Genomic DNA, 5,000 nt, shown 5'->3' with positions numbered 1-5,000 from the left:
GTTAACATGGAATCATCAATATTGGTCAGTCATCTTAGAAGATAGATAGCAATACTATACTGAATTTTCTAGAGTCTACGACACTTTTAAATACACCTACAAAAAAAGTCTGGAAACTTATTAAAGTTATCTCGTATTCAGAGCGACTTTTGTGAAATGCAAATACTCCACTCTTATTTTTACGCTATAGCTATAAGTTCATTTACCCTTGTCGCCCTCTACCTCATAATTCAAACCACACACACACACACACACACACACACACACACACACACACACACACACACACACACACACACACACACACACACACACACATATATATATATATTTTAGGTTGGTGCAAAGATAATGTCGTTTTCTGACATGAAGCTGAACGTCAAAAAACAACACTATTTTTGCACCGAATGAATATATATATATATATATATATATATATATATATATATATATATATATATACTAACCAGACTCAAAGAAATTTAACACTATAAATGCGAACTGAATACATCTTTGGCTTTGGACTGTTCACTATAAGTATATATATACTATGAAAGTAAAATCTATTTTTATTCGGCTTATTTAATTGCTGCAATTTAGAAAAAAAGTTTATTGAATCTACATATTATAAGAATATTATTTCGCTACGAAACCGGTGCTGTCGAGAATTGTGCATGTCAACTTAATTAAAGGAATAAATGATAAGATGGTCACCATCTTGAAGTTTGGAATATAAACTTTTGTCATTTATTTGTAGATTAGCATAGAAACCCTATTCTATTTTCACAAAGCTACTATACTAAGGATATTGAGCAACCTCCTCCCCCAGAAAAGAACGGAACAAGTAGGTGACAACCTGGATCCCCCCCCACAAAAAATGAATCAAAACAACTTTTGTTTCAATCGAAACAGCAGCAAGTGCCCGTACAAAAAAACAAAACAAAAAAAAAACATCGGTAGGTAGGCTTGAACCTGAAACGCGAAAGAAGGGCAAATGGTAAGTGGCAAACGTTTTTACCCACCGGACCACGACGACTTATAACGTCATCTTTCCAAAAAAAATGTTTATGAACATAAACGCGTAAGTGATTTGCAAAAATAGGGTCGCGAATGTGACCCTTCACTTGCTCGAAATGGTCCAGTTGACAGAATTAATCTTTACTCATCTAATTTTCAGATATTATTCGCTCACGGGATCGCTCTTTCAAATGATATCGATTTCGACGAAAACAACATTTGAGATTTATATAATAGAAGACAAAAGGTGGCGCCCAGGGGAAATAATTTGAAACCGCTTTCTAAAAACTAGATGCAGGTAATACTAATTCAAAATATATTAAATTAAATATATTATCAATATAAATCTAAATAACTCTATATATAAATCTAAATAACAATCTTAAATAGAACACTTAAAACATTTCTCTCGCGATAAACGGTAACTAACATACAACGATTTAGTAAAATCGAATTTTTTAATATAATATGCAAATGAGGTTACCTCTGATGGCATATTTTGCAAGAATCATGCATATATGATATAAATATATATATATATATATGAAGAATATATACAGTGCCGGCAAAAACGTAGTCCGCACTTTCAAAAGCTGCTAAATTTAATGTAACTGTTTATTACATTTGATTTACACCTCAATATTTTTTCTGTTAATATTTGACTTTTAATTGAAATATTCTAGTGTTCACGTCGATTAAAAAAAATGACTTTAAATTGCGGAGGCAAAAAGAAAGACTTTCTTTTTGCCGCCTGTGTAGAAATGAATTAGAAAAGTAATGGACCTTTTGAATATATTAATCAGATTGTGAACAAACAGGCAAAGATACAAACAAACAAACAGACAGGAATACGATTTATATATAGATTATGAGAATATATTTTTTCAAACGCATGTCACTATCTCTACTATGATATAAAAGGAACTGCGTGTCTGTGTGTCTTGTTGGTTTGTTTTGACCTGAACACGACTGGGTCGATTTTTATGAAATTTCACACGAAGGTACTTTATCTGTCTGGCAGTGTTCTTAGATAAGATAAATATTAGCAAATGAATATTATAGCGAAACTATGAATTTGCTGGTAATTGCTAAGTCGAAACAGCATTATCTGAGAACTAGTTATAAATGCACAAAAAGATAAGTTCTAGACGCTAATCTTAAGTGGCTAAGATTTAGAGGCTAAACTTTATAACTTTTGACATTAATAACTATTTCCAATTAGTTTCTCATATCCTGTTTAATAAAGCCCGCATTTTTTAAAAAGAAAAAAACGTCAAGCTTAGTAGATTTAAAAATGAAATTAATTCTCTTAGCTAATCAACCTCTGTTACACGTTGACAATTAGCAGTGAACAGGGCTGAACACCGCGAACACTTTTATTATTCGTACGGGTGGTTAAGACTCTGCGTGGTGAGAGATTTGGTGGGTCTTTTCATTTTGAATGAACTTGAGATATATTTTAATCACACCCAAGGAGGCCCCTATAGAGACGGTTCTCTTAGGAACTATAATAAATCCATCACGAAACTTCATAATTTCTTTAATAACTTTGCGATTTCCTATAACTATTGAACCTATGGCGAAACCTCTAATTCCTTCAATATTTCCCTAAACCTTAACTCCGAATCGTACAGTCCATACCATAAGCCAAATATCACACTTTTCAATGTCCGATCACCCTTATTCAATCATTAGATTTATAATATCGTCCATCTCTGCAAGATCGTCCATCTCTGCAAGAATTTCTAAGCTCTCCGCCGATGAAAAACTTTCGAACAAAATTCTACTTTCTTCAAAAATGCCAAAAGCAACTAAGGATGTAATGAGAAGATTAAGTATAAGCATGATAACTCATACACTTGCTGTTTACCTTCAATAATTACACAGATCGAAAGAAACCACATTAAATTTGATAACAATAGTAATTGCAACCCAACCAACAAAAAACAAAAAAACAAAAAAACAAAAAACAAACAAACATCACTTTAGCCATAATAACTCTAGCCATCGAAAAAGACTTAGGAGAAAGACTAATATCTGGTTTATTCTACCTTTCATCTCTAATGTCAAAACAATTATCCCTAAAGAAATTTTCAATATTGTAGAAATATCATGCAAATACGCACACAGATTCAGCAATATACTTAATAAAAAATTCTAATACGATTTCCTACGCGACAACGCCAAACTTAGCACAGAAAATAATCTCATCAAATAATAAGAAAATTAAAGCAGCCCTTAAAAATGATTGTAAATGCAAAAAAACTTAATTGCTTTCACAGTAACAACTGCATCCACAAAGATGTTGTTTATTCTTGCACTGTAACCAAAATACCTACTAAAGTCCCCCCACCAAATATGCACTACAAGTCATTCGCAACCTCCAACCCCCGCCATCTTACTGCCATTGACCCAGTTTCTTTGATTGCACTAATTATTCTAAGTAACTTCACTAAAAACGTGAACAGTAAAATCATTTTGCTTAATAATTCCCATAACAGAAATATTGACAACCGCCTTTCTTGTTAATCCTATCATTGCCTCTTCGGTAGTTCTCTCCATAACTAGCCACAACAGTTATTATCTACATACTTTCCCCTACCCAGAGCCATAATAGAAATCACCATTTCAGCAACAATAGCCAGACTCGACTTAAAGCCTACATACATTGGACCTACTTCTGATTTAAGTAAACTAAGAATCTCTAACCATGCATCTTCGTTTAATAATATAAATACAGGTAGTAACAAAATACATCTTTAACGACTTTAACAAAAATGTTAAATCTAAGAACATTTTCATCTCAATCAATTAAGTATATCCAAGTCATATACCCTAAGCTCTAAGGCCTGTGTATTTCTGATGCCGTTACGATAATAACATCGACTTAAATTAAAAATATGATCAATATGAAAAGTGAACTAATTTCCCAATGCAAACATCAGGCAAAATACAAATACACAAATTTAAAATTAATTAGCCTCAATTAAATCCTGTAACCTATCTAACGAACAATTTGAAATTACTCCCACTTCACATATAACATTAGGCTTAATTATTTCTTTAAAGTTTACTTTCTTGTTTTTTCCATACTATTAGTTACGTTGAGTATCTATTAGGTTACAATCACCCTTTGATTTGTTTTAGTATTTTGCCTCCAATGTTTGAATATTTTATTATAATCTTAAAATCATTTCGAGACTTTTCCAAACATTATAAAAATATGATTTAATACCTAAATTCTACTTTTTCTAATCTTGCGATTTATTTTGAATTAATGTATATATTATAACCACCGTTAAACTTATTATAATTTCTTTTAGCTTATATGTTGAGATTATTATTATTATTATTATTATTATTATTATTATTATTATTATTTTATCATTATTATTATTATCATGGTCATCATCATTATTATTATTTTCTCTTTATTATCACTCATTTATTTATTTCTGTGTTATTGTTATTAACATTTTTGCAATTATCATTGTTATATTTTTCATTACCACCGATAACATTATTATTATTATTATTATTATTATTATTATTATTATTATTATTATTATTATTATTAGTAGTAGTAGTATTAGCATAGCTACTAAAGTTTGTCTATATTATAGGGCCGATATTTTTTCATTCACTTTTTCTTTTATATATTACATCACGATTTCTGTTTAGATCATATCCGCTACACATAGTTATCAGTTCAAATGTGCGCATTTTGAATTTCTGTGAAAGAAAATCTGTCTGAGACACAACCTTTTTTCCTTCAATTTCCGTTGTATTTTACGTCCGTAGTATCTTTGAAATGAAGTTTCTGTCATTATAAAATGTTCTAAATGGCCGTATTACGCCGACCCCATTATTCCTAAGTTAAAGAAATAAATAAGGATTCAAAATAATCTTTCTGTCTCGACTGCTTACAAACGAGTCTTTTTACAGACCTGAATTACACGCATTTTGGATTTTTAATTTGAATC

Source organism: Euprymna scolopes, chromosome 5, assembly GCF_053919585.1.
Source record: "Euprymna scolopes isolate OS-2025 chromosome 5, ASM5391958v1, whole genome shotgun sequence".
In the NCBI taxonomy this organism is placed as follows: domain Eukaryota; kingdom Metazoa; phylum Mollusca; class Cephalopoda; order Sepiida; family Sepiolidae; genus Euprymna; species Euprymna scolopes.
This window is presented reverse-complemented; position numbering follows the sequence as displayed.